General features: G+C 38.3%; 4 non-coding genes across 4 annotated transcripts; all 4 read left to right on the top strand.

Moving 5' to 3' along the window:
* The first annotated feature begins 1507 nt into the window (after positions 1-1507).
* Positions 1508-1814, top strand: LOC146811486 (Nuclear RNase P). The gene has a single exon (XR_014967278.1).
* Positions 1815-4220: 2406 nt separating this feature from the next.
* LOC146811485 (Nuclear RNase P) lies at positions 4221-4527 on the top strand. The gene has a single exon (XR_014967243.1).
* Positions 4528-6944: 2417 nt separating this feature from the next.
* LOC146811484 (Nuclear RNase P) lies at positions 6945-7251 on the top strand. The gene has a single exon (XR_014967184.1).
* A 2414-nt stretch (positions 7252-9665) lies between these two features.
* LOC146811483 (Nuclear RNase P) lies at positions 9666-9972 on the top strand. Its single transcript, XR_014967274.1, has one exon.
* The last annotated feature ends 2300 nt before the right edge of the window (positions 9973-12272 follow it).

Here is a 12272-nt window from a genome sequence, read left to right as displayed (position 1 = left end):
CGGATTAGCAATATATACAGTTTAGAATATGGAGCTAGGATGCAGCAATACCAGGCTTAAAATATCAAAGAGGTGGAAGATTTTACGAGGTAAGTAGAAGTCCTAAATGAGAAAGGATTCAGAATTTCTGTATTGTTATGTTCTACAGCATTTTTAATGCAAAATTCAAAGGAACAGATATTCACCTCAGAGCAGTATCCAAAGCACAATGGAAGGAGAGACCAATGCAGAAAACTGGCAAACGTCCAGGAGGAGAGTGACGAATGATAGTCCAAAAGAGAATCAAGAAGTTCTTCGTGAATAGCATATAAAGGAGGGATTTTACAAGCAGGTCAAAAAAATATAGGCATGGAGGGGCAGGAAAACCTCTAACTAAAGGCGTTTTGGTGGCATTAGGAATCATGAATATAAATATAAGCAAAGTTAAAATTTTGGTTGCATTAATTGGAGCTGGAATACAGTAGAAAATGAAAGAGAGCAAGTGGTGATTCTACTGAGTCTAACGATATGCGATTAATTGAGAATAGAATGTCTGAAACCGGACAGCATTTCTACTGAGTCTTAATGTGTGGGGTGCAGATGGAAAGGTATAGTATTTAGAGAAGAAGAAGTATTGGGAAGCCAAACAGATCTCCGGATGAACCTTACATTAAGGCGTCCAGGACAGAGCTGAAGTGCACTTTTATTGAATGGTCACTGCTCATGCATGTGGAATTCTTATGACAGTTTACAGTGCTGTGGAGGTCAGGTAAATGGCCATCTGCCTGCTTGTCTACTTCTGAGTCTTCCACGATTTAGCCTGAGCAGAAGTTATTGCTACACTGATGCCACACTCCCACTCTAGTCAACAAAAATACTGAGGTTATGACCCCCTGAAGAACACAAGGGCACGTGGTGCAGATCACAATGTACCAAGGACGTGACATATATGGTAAATAGGCAACAAGATTTAGCCTGGCTGCCATCCCCATGGTTTTCATAAATTCAAAAATATAGCTGGTAATTTCCTTAAAGTAAACAGAAAATCAGAGAAATGACAGCAAGCAGTTTCACAACTGCTAACAAATTTTAAGAAATCATCTAAGTCCCTTTTAAATATACTATCAAATAGTAGACATACTTCAATTGAAGTTACTCTGATCTGGCTCTTCTTTTAATAAGCGTCAAAAATCATCAAGAATTTATCTTAAGAGATATTGCCTGAAGCTTGAATACTAACCACTGCCTATTCATTAGCATCAAATGTGCACAGTCTTCAGATTTGCATGTAAATGAGGCTGAATGTGAATGATGCAATATGCAAATGAGCATTGATCCTTGTATGAGATAGACAAAATGTTGTGATCAAAGTGTTTGCTTTTGGTGCAATTTTGCATCTTGTTTTCATGCCTGCAGTGACACTAGTGCTGCAAACAAGATGAATCAAAATCCCGTCATGTTCACCCTATGAGTGTGAGTAACTTGAAAACTAAGATATATATACTGCATTGATGAGTTTGAGCATTGGAGCAGAGGAAGATCAACAGAGAGGTCACTGGCTGAGTGCATTTGTTAGTCCCTCACCTTAGGAAAGGTCTGAGACAAGAGCTAGTCACTTCCCTAGCAGGGATCTCCTGAGCAAGGAGAACAAGCAACCAGAAACCTGTGGCTGGCAGGTGCTGCAAAAGTCGTTGTGCTGTGGCATGTCTACTATTTCCAGACCAGCTGATGCTGCTCTCCTGGTATTGGAAGTGGCTTGTGGTTGGCTTGGCTGAGTACAATGGTTGAGATGAGACAATGTCTCATTACCCAATTCAGACTACTCTTCATCTGCTCATATTTTTCCTAAATTGAATATGCATCACACACTATACTGTAAAAATTACTTGCAGTGCTTTGATTTCAGTACTTCTTTGTTGTCATCAAACAGAAACACAGAATAGATCTCATATAATAATACCCTCAACAGCATCTTTTATTAGCATTTTCCAGGATATATTCCTCACCAAACTTCAGACAATTTTCCACTCACTTTATCAATGCACTGGACATTGATTGGGTATCCATCCTGTAACACACAGCATATAAGTCAATTTAAAACACTGTTAATGCAGAGATGAATCAAAATACTACAGAGCATATGTTTAGTGTGTCTGAAACGTACTGTGTCAATCATAATAAAGTCTTTTTTTCAACTCTTCTTTCTGAGTTGCATACAAAATATAGGGCACTTTTTCACAAAACTGAACATTTTGCAACAATTCAGACAATCGTCCTCCTTTTTGTGACATTTGCTTATTGACCCTGTGCATTAACGCTACATAAGCTGTATTTTGTAAGTTTAAAACTTCTCTTCTTCCCTTTCTCCAAAAATTACTTAATTTTGTTTTAATTGTCTGTTAGTATTTCAAACATATTTTTGGCATTTACCACAAAATTCTTGATGTCAGAGACTATTCAGACAACAGTTTCCATCTCTATTAGGCATGAGACTCAAGATGTGTAGTATTTTCTCCAACTTTCAAAATGAGCTCCCCTTTATTTCATTCATAAGATTTGGTATAGCCGGTCAGCGACTAACTTCTGTAAAGACTCAGAACCGTACATAAGTAAATATCAGGCCAATCATCAAAGGACCCGGGAGACCGACAAGTCATTGACCAACAACAAGGTGTGAAAAAAGCTAAGACTGTGAGGGCATCAATGGCATAAAGCAACTTGATAAGGTGGGTATCGGATTCGCAATATATACAGTTTAGAATATGGAGCTAGGATGCAGCAATACCAGGCTTCAAATATCAAAGAGGTGGAAGATTTTACGAGGTAAGTAGAAGTCCTAAATGAGAAAGGATTCAGAATTTCTGTATTGTTATGTTCTACAGCATTTTTAATGCAAAATTCAAAGGAACAGATATTCACCTCAGAGCAGTATCCAAAGCACAATGGAAGGAGAGACCAATGCAGAAAACTGGCAAACGTCCAGGAGGAGAGTGACGAATGATAGTCCAAAAGAGAATCAAGAAGTTCTTCGTGAATAGCATATAAAGGAGGGATTTTACAAGCAGGTCAAAAAAATATAGGCATGGAGGGGCAGGAAAACCTCTAACTAAAGGCGTTTTGGTGGCATTAGGAATCATGAATATAAATATAAGCAAAGTTAAAATTTTGGTTGCATTAATTGGAGCTGGAATACAGTAAAAAATGAAAGAGAGCAAGTGGTGATTCTACTGAGTCTAACGATATGCGATTAATTGAGAATAGAATGTCTGAAACCGGGCAGCATTTCTACTGAGTCTTAATGTGTGGGGTGCAGATGGAAAGGCATAGTATTTAGAGAAGAAGAAGTATTGGGAAGCCAAACAGATCTCCGGATTAACCTTACATTAAGGCGTCCAGGACAGAGCTGAAGTGCACTTTTATTGAATGGTCACTGCTCATGCATGTGGAATTCTTATGACAGTTTACAGTGCTGTGGAGGTCAGGTAAATGGCCATCTGCCTGCTTGTCTACCTCTGAGTCTTCCACGATTTAGCCTGAGCAGAAGTTATTGCTACACTGATGCCACACTCCCACTCTAGTCAACAAAAATACTGAGGTTATGACCCCCTGAAGAACACAAGGGCACGTGGTGCAGATCACAATGTACCAAGGACGTGACATATATGGTAAATAGGCAACAAGATTTAGCCTGGCTGCCATCCCCATGGTTTTCATAAATTCAAAAATATAGCTGGTAATTTCCTTAAAGTAAACAGAAAATCAGAGAAATGACAGCAAGCAGTTTCACAACTGCTAACACATTTTAAGAAATCATCTAAGTCCCTTTTAAATATACTATCAAATAGTAGACATACTTCAATTGAAGTTACTCTGATCTGGCTCTTCTTTTAATAAGCGTCAAAAATCATCAAGAATTTATCTTAAGAGATATTGCCTGAAGCTTGAATACTAACCACTGCCTATTCATTAGCATCAAATGTGCACAGTCTTCAGATTTGCATGTAAATGAGGCTGAATGTGAATGATGCAATATGCAAATGAGCATTGATCCTTGTATGAGATAGACAAAATGTTGTGATCAAAGTGTTTGCTTTTGGTGCAATTTTGCATCTTGTTTTTATGCCTGCAGTGACACTAGTGCTGCAAACAAGATGAATCAAAATCCCGTCATGTTCACCCTATGAGTGTGAGTAACTTGAAAACTAAGATATATATACTGCATTGATGGGTTTGAGCATTGGAGCAGAGGAAGCTCAACATAGAGGTCACTGGCTGAGTGCATTTGTTACTCCCTCACCTTAGGGAAGGTCTGAGACAAGAGCTAGTCACCTTCCTAGCAGGGATCTCCTGAGCAAGGAGAACAAGCAACCAGAAACCTGTGGCTGGCAGGTGCTGCAAAAGAGGTTGTGCTGTGGCATGTCTACTATTTCCAGACCAGCTGATGCTGCTCTCCTGGTATTGGAAGTGGCTTGTGGTTGGCTTGGCTGAGTGCAATGGTTGAGATGAGACAATGTCTCATTACCCAGTTCAGACTACTCTTCATCTGCTCATATTTTTCCTAAATTGAATATGCATCACACACTATACTGTAAGTGCTAAGAAAAAATTACTTGCAGTGCTTTGATTTCAGTACTTCTTTGTTGTCATCAAACAGAAACACAGAATAGATCTCATATAATAATTCCCTCAACAGTATCTTTTATTAGCATTTTCCAGGATATATTCCTCACCAAACTTCAGACAATTTTCCACTCACTTTATCAATGCACTGGACATTGATTGGGTATCCATCCTGTAACACACAGCATATAAGTCAATTTAAAACACTGTTAATGCAGAGATGAATCAAAGTACTACAAAACATATGTTTAGTGTGTCTGAAACATACTGTGTCAATCATAATAAAGTCTTTTTTTCAACTCTTCTTTCTGAGTTGCATTCAAAATATAGGGCACTTTTTCACAAAACTGAACATTTTGCAACAATTCAGACAATCGTCCTCCATTTTGTGACATTTGCTTATTGACCCTGTGCATTAACGCTACATAAGCTGTATTTTGTAAGTTTAAAACTTCTCTTCTTCCCTTTCTCCAAAAATTGCTTAATTTTGTTTTAATTGTCTGTTAGTATTTCAAACATATTTTTGGCATTTACCACAAAGTTCTTGATGTGAGTGACTATTCAGACAACAGTTTCCATCTCTATTAGGCATGAGACTCAAGATGTGTAGTATTTTCTCCAACTTTCAAAATGAGCTCCTCTTTATTTCATTCATAAGATTTGGTATAGCCGGTCAGCGACTAACTTCTGTAAAGACTCAGAACCGTACATAAGTAAATATCAGGCCAATCATCAAAGGACTCGGGAGACCGACAAGTCATTGACCAACAACAAGGTGTGGAAAAAGCTAAGACTGTGAGGGCATCAATGGCATAAAGCAACTTGATAAGGTGGGTATCGGATTAGCAATATATACAGTTTAGAATATGGAGCTAGGATGCAGCAATACCAGGCTTAAAATATCAAAGAGGTGGAAGATTTTACGAGGTAAGTAGAAGTCCTAAATGAGAAAGGATTCAGAATTTCTGTATTGTTATGTTCTACAGCATTTTTAATGCAAAATTCAAAGGAACAGATATTCACCTCAGAGCAGTATCCAAAGCACAATGGAAGGAGAGACCAATGCAGAAAACTGGCAAACGTCCAGGAGGAGAGTGACGAATGATAGTCCAAAAGAGAATCAAGAAGTTCTTCGTGAATAGCATATAAAGGAGGGATTTTACAAGCAGGTCAAAAAAATATAGGCATGGAGGGGCAGGAAAACCTCTAACTAAAGGCGTTTTGGTGGCATTAGGAATCATGAATATAAATATAAGCAAAGTTAAAATTTTGGTTGCATTAATTGGAGCTGGAATACAGTAGAAAATGAAAGAGAGCAAGTGGTGATTCTACTGAGTCTAACGATATGCGATTAATTGAGAATAGAATGTCTGAAACCGGGCAGCATTTCTACTGAGTCTTAATGTGTGGGGTGCAGATGGAAAGGCATAGTATTTAGAGAAGAAGAAGTATTGGGAAGCCAAACAGATCTCCGGATGAACCTTACATTAAGGCGTCTAGGACAGAGCTGAAGTGCACTTTTATTGAATGGTCACTGCTCATGCATGTGGAATTCTTATGACAGTTTACAGTGCTGTGCAGGTCAGGTAAATGGACATCTGCCTGCTTGTCTACTTCTGAGTCTTCCACGATTTAGCCTGAGCAGAAGTTATTGCTACAGTGATGCCACACTCCCACTCTAGTCAATAAAAATACTGAGGTTATGACCCCCTGAAGAACACAAGGGCACGTGGTGCAGATCACAATGTACCAAGGACGTGACATATATGGTAAATAGGCAACAAGATTTAGCCTGGCTGCCATCCCCATGGTTTTCATAAATTCAAAAATATAGCTGGTAATTTCCTTAAAGTAAACAGAAAATCAGAGAAATGACAGCAAGCAGTTTCACAACTGCTAACAAATTTTAAGAAATCATCTAAGTCCCTTTTAAATATACAATCAAATAGTAGACATACTTCAATTGAAGTTACTCTGATCTGGCTCTTCTTTTAATAAGCGTCAAAAATCATCAAGAATTTATCTTAAGAGATATTGCCTGAAGCTTGAATACTAACCACTGCCTATTCATTAGCATCAAATGTGCACATTCTTCAGATTTGCATGTAAATGAGTCTGAATGTGAATGATGCAATATGCAAATGAGCATTGATCCTTGTATGAGATAGACAAAATGTTGTGATCAAAGTGTTTGCTTTTGGTGCAATTTTGCATCTTGTTTTCATGCCTGCAGTGACACTAGTGCTGCAAACAAGATGAATCAAAATCCCGTCATGTTCACCCTATGAGTGTGAGTAACTTGAAAACTAAGATATATATACTGCATTGATGGGTTTGAGCATTGGAGCAGAGGAAGCTCAACATAGAGGTCACTGGCTGAGTGCATTTGTTACTCCCTCACCTTAGGGAAGGTCTGAGACAAGAGCTAGTCACCTTCCTAGCAGGGATCTCCTGAGCAAGGAGAACAAGCAACCAGAAACCTGTGGCTGGCAGGTGCTGCAAAAGAGGTTGTGCTGTGGCATGTCTACTATTTCCAGACCAGCTGATGCTGCTCTCCTGGTATTGGAAGTGGCTTGTGGTTGGCTTGGCTGAGTACAATGGTTGAGATGAGACAATGTCTCATTACCCAATTCAGACTACTCTTCATCTGCTCATATTTTTCCTAAATTGAATATGCATCACACACTATACTGTAAGTGCTAAGAAAAAATTACTTGCAGTGCTTTGATTTCAGTACTTCTTTGTTGTCATCAAACAGAAACACAGAATAGATCTCATATAATAATTCCCTCAACAGTATCTTTTATTAGCATTTTCCAGGATATATTCCTCACCAAACTTCAGACAATTTTCCACTCACTTTATCAATGCACTGGACATTGATTGGGTATCCATCCTGTAACACACAGCATATAAGTCAATTGAAAACACTGTTAATGCAGAGATGAATCAAAGTACTACAGAACATATGTTTAGTGTGTCTGAAACATACTGTGTCAATCATAATAAAGTCTTTTTTTCAACTCTTCTTTCTGAGTTGCATCCAAAATATAGGGCAATTTTTCACAAAACTGAACATTTTGCAACAATTCAGACAATCGTCCTCCATTTTGTGACATTTGCTTATTGACCCTGTGCATTAACGCTACATAAGCTGTATTTTGTAAGTTTAAAACTTCTCTTCTTCCCTTTCTCCAAAAATTGCTTAATTTTGTTTTAATTGTCTGTTAGTATTTCAAACATATTTTTGGCATTTACCACAAAATTCTTGATGTCAGTGACTATTCAGACAACAGTTTCCATCTCTATTAGGCATGAGACTCAAGATGTGTAGTATTTTCTCCAACTTTCAAAATGAGCTCCCCTTTATTTCATTCATAAGATTTGGTATAGCCGGTCAGCGACTAACTTCTGTAAAGACTCAGAAACGTACATAAGTAAATATCAGGCCAATCATCAAAGGACTCGGGAGACCGACAAGTCATTGACCAACAACAAGGTGTGGAAAAAGCTAAGACTGTGAGGGCATCAATGGCATAAAGCAACTTGATAAGGTGGGTATCGGATTAGCAATATATACAGTTTAGAATATGGAGCTAGGATGCAGCAATACCAGGCTTAAAATATCAAAGAGGTGGAAGATTTTACGAGGTAAGTAGAAGTCCTAAATGAGAAAGGATTCAGAATTTCTGTATTGTTATGTTCTACAGCATTTTTAATGCAAAATTCAAAGGAACAGATATTCACCTCAGAGCAGTATCCAAAGCACAATGGAAGGAGAGACCAATGCAGAAAACTGGCAAACGTCCAGGAGGAGAGTGACGAATGATAGTCCAAAAGAGAATCAAGAAGTTCTTCGTGAATAGCATATAAAGGAGGGATTTTACAAGCAGGTCAAAAAAATATAGGCATGGAGGGGCAGGAAAACCTCTAACTAAAGGCGTTTTGGTGGCATTAGGAATCATGAATATAAATATAAGCAAAGTTAAAATTTTGGTTGCATTAATTGGAGCTGGAATACAGTAGAAAATGAAAGAGAGCAAGTGGTGATTCTACTGAGTCTAACGATATGCGATTAATTGAGAATAGAATGTCTGAAACCGGGCAGCATTTCTACTGAGTCTTAATGTGTGGGGTGCAGATGGAAAGGCATAGTATTTAGAGAAGAAGTATTGGGAAGCCAAACAGATCTCCGGATGAACCTTACATTAAGGTGTCCAGGACAGAGCTGAAGTGCACTTTTATTGAATGGTCACTGCTCATGCATGCGGAATTCTTATGACAGTTTACAGTGCTGTGGAGGTCAGGTAAATGGCCATCTGCCTGCTTGTCTACTTCTGAGTCTTCCACGATTTAGCCTGAGCAGAAGTTATTGCTACACTGATGCCACACTCCCACTCTAGTCAATAAAAATACTGAGGTTATGACCCCCTGAAGAACACAAGGGCACGTGGTGCAGATCACAATGTACCAAGGACGTGACATATATGGTAAATAGGCAACAAGATTTAGCCTGGCTGCCATCCCCATGGTTTTCATAAATTCAAAAATATAGCTGGTAATTTCCTTAAAGTAAACAGAAAATCAGAGAAATGACAGCAAGCAGTTTCACAACTGCTAACAAATTTTAAGAAATCATCTAAGTCCCTTTTAAATATACTATCAAATAGTAGACATACTTCAATTGAAGTTACTCTGATCTGGCTCTTCTTTTAATAAGCGTCAAAAATCATCAAGAATTTATCTTAAGAGATATTGCCTGAAGCTTGAATACTAACCACTGCCTATTCATTAGCATCAAATGTGCACATTCTTCAGATTTGCATGTAAATGAGGCTGAATGTGAATGATGCAATATGCAAATGAGCATTGATCCTTGTATGAGATAGACAAAATGTTGTGATCAAAGTGTTTGCTTTTGGTGCAATTTTGCATCTTGTTTTCATGCCTGCAGTGACACTAGTGCTGCAAACAAGATGAATCAAAATCCCGTCATGTTCACCCTATGAGTGTGAGTAACTTGAAAACTAAGATATATATACTGCATTGATGAGTTTGAGCATTGGAGCAGAGGAAGATCAACATAGAGGTCACTGGCTGAGTGCATTTGTTAGTCCCTCACCTTAGGAAAGGTCTGAGACAAGAGCTAGTCACTTCCCTAGCAGGGATCTCCTGAGCAAGGAGAACAAGCAACCAGAAACCTGTGGCTGGCAGGTGCTGCAAAAGTCGTTGTGCTGTGGCATGTCTACTATTTCCAGACCAGCTGATGCTGCTCTCCTGGTATTGGAAGTGGCTTGTGGTTGGCTTGGCTGAGTACAATGGTTGAGATGAGACAATGTCTCATTACCCAATTCAGACTACTCTTCATCTGCTCATATTTTTCCTAAATTGAATATGCATCACACACTATACTGTAAAAATTACTTGCAGTGCTTTGATTTCAGTACTTCTTTGTTGTCATCAAACAGAAACACAGAATAGATCTCATATAATAATTCCCTCAACAGCATCTTTTATTAGCATTTTCCAGGATATATTCCTCACCAAACTTCAGACAATTTTCCACTCACTTTATCAATGCACTGGACATTGATTGGGTATCCATCCTGTAACACACAGCATATAAGTCAATTTAAAACACTGTTAATGCAGAGATGAATCAAAATACTACAGAGCATATGTTTAGTGTGTCTGAAACGTACTGTGTCAATCATAATAAAGTCTTTTTTTCAACTCTTCTTTCTGAGTTGCATACAAAATATAGGGCACTTTTTCACAAAACTGAACATTTTGCAACAATTCAGACAATCGTCCTCCTTTTTGTGACATTTGCTTATTGACCCTGTGCATTAACGCTACATAAGCTGTATTTTGTAAGTTTAAAACTTCTCTTCTTCCCTTTCTCCAAAAATTACTTAATTTTGTTTTAATTGTCTGTTAGTATTTCAAACATATTTTTGGCATTTACCACAAAATTCTTGATGTCAGAGACTATTCAGACAACAGTTTCCATCTCTATTAGGCATGAGACTCAAGATGTGTAGTATTTTCTCCAACTTTCAAAATGAGCTCCCCTTTATTTCATTCATAAGATTTGGTATAGCCGGTCAGCGACTAACTTCTGTAAAGACTCAGAACCGTACATAAGTAAATATCAGGCCAATCATCAAAGGACCCGGGAGACCGACAAGTCATTGACCAACAACAAGGTGTGAAAAAAGCTAAGACTGTGAGGGCATCAATGGCATAAAGCAACTTGATAAGGTGGGTATCGGATTCGCAATATATACAGTTTAGAATATGGAGCTAGGATGCAGCAATACCAGGCTTCAAATATCAAAGAGGTGGAAGATTTTACGAGGTAAGTAGAAGTCCTAAATGAGAAAGGATTCAGAATTTCTGTATTGTTATGTTCTATAGCATTTTTAATGCAAAATTCAAAGGAACAGATATTCACCTCAGAGCAGTATCCAAAGCACAATGGAAGGAGAGACCAATGCAGAAAACTGGCAAACGTCCAGGAGGAGAGTGACGAATGATAGTCCAAAAGAGAATCAAGAAGTTCTTCGTGAATAGCATATAAAGGAGGGATTTTACAAGCAGGTCAAAAAAAGTATAGGCATGGAGGGGCAGGAAAACCTCTAACTAAAGGCGTTTTGGTGGCATTAGGAATCATGAATATAAATATAAGCAAAGTTAAAATTTTGGTTGCATTAATTGGAGCTGGAATACAGTAAAAAATGAAAGAGAGCAAGTGGTGATTCTACTGAGTCTAACGATATGTGATTAATTGAGAATAGAATGTCTGAAACCGGGCAGCATTTCTACTGAGTCTTAATGTGTGGGGTGCAGATGGAAAGGCATAGTATTTAGAGAAGAAGAAGTATTGGGAAGCCAAACAGATCTCCGGATGAACCTTACATTAAGGCGCCCAGGACAGAGCTGAAGTGCACTTTTATTGAATGGTCACTGCTCATGCATGTGGAATTCTTATGACAGTTTACAGTGCTGTGGAGGTCAGGTAAATGGCCATCTGCCTGCTTGTCTACTTCTGAGTCTTCCACGATTTAGCCTGAGCAGAAGTTATTGCTACACTGATGCCACACTCCCACTCTAGTCAACAAAAATACTGAGGTTATGACCCCCTGAAGAACACAAGGGCACGTGGTGCAGATCACAATGTACCAAGGACGTGACATATATGGTAAATAGGCAACAAGATTTAGCCTGGCTGCCATCCCCATGGTTTTCATAAATTCAAAAATATAGCTGGTAGTTTCCTTAAAGTAAACAGAAAATCAGAGAAATGACAGCAAGCAGTTTCACAACTGCTAACAAATTTTAAGAAATCATCTAAGTCCCTTTTAAATATACTATCAAATAGTAGACATACTTCAATTGAAGTTACTCTGATCTGGCTCTTCTTTTAATAAGCGTCAAAAATCATCAAGAATTTATCTTAAGAGATATTGCCTGAAGCTTGAATACTAACCACTGCCTATTTATTAGCATCAAATGTGCACAGTCTTCAGATTTGCATGTAAATGAGGCTGAATGTGAATGATGCAATATGCAAATGAGCATTGATCCTTGTATGAGATAGACAAAATGTTGTGATCAAAGTGTTTGCTTTTGGTGCAATTTTGCATCTTGTTTTTATGCCTGCAGTGACA

Source organism: Triturus cristatus, chromosome 7, assembly GCF_964204655.1.
Source record: "Triturus cristatus chromosome 7, aTriCri1.1, whole genome shotgun sequence".
Lineage (NCBI taxonomy): Eukaryota > Metazoa > Chordata > Amphibia > Caudata > Salamandridae > Triturus > Triturus cristatus.
Note: the sequence above shows the minus strand (reverse complement) of the source record. Positions and strands in the feature narration are given on the sequence as shown.